Genomic DNA, 229 nt, shown 5'->3' with positions numbered 1-229 from the left:
GTAAAAATCTATTAAAACAACTACAAAGGTGAAATCAATAAAGAAGAGTTTAACAATAAATATCCATTTGCATATCCTAGCACTCTTGCAATAATTTAAACTTCTATCTTTCTAATTCATGAAAAACAACATAGCAAACTCCTCTTCCACAACACGAAGTGTATAGGAAGTGTTCATCTCAGCAATAATGGACAGGAACAGTTAAAGGTTTGTGCATCCAAAGAGGGCC

At 33.2% G+C, this 229-nt stretch overlaps 1 protein-coding gene across 1 annotated transcript in view; it reads right to left on the bottom strand.

The window, feature by feature from the left end:
* Positions 1 to 229, bottom strand: part of LOC119588506 — a gene marked incomplete in the record, with an annotated part of 22,356 nt that overhangs the window by 11,492 nt on the left and 10,635 nt on the right.

Source organism: Penaeus monodon, chromosome 24 (assembly GCF_015228065.2).
Source record: "Penaeus monodon isolate SGIC_2016 chromosome 24, NSTDA_Pmon_1, whole genome shotgun sequence".
Taxonomy (NCBI): Eukaryota; Metazoa; Arthropoda; class Malacostraca; order Decapoda; family Penaeidae; genus Penaeus; species Penaeus monodon.
This window is presented reverse-complemented; position numbering and strand designations above follow the sequence as displayed.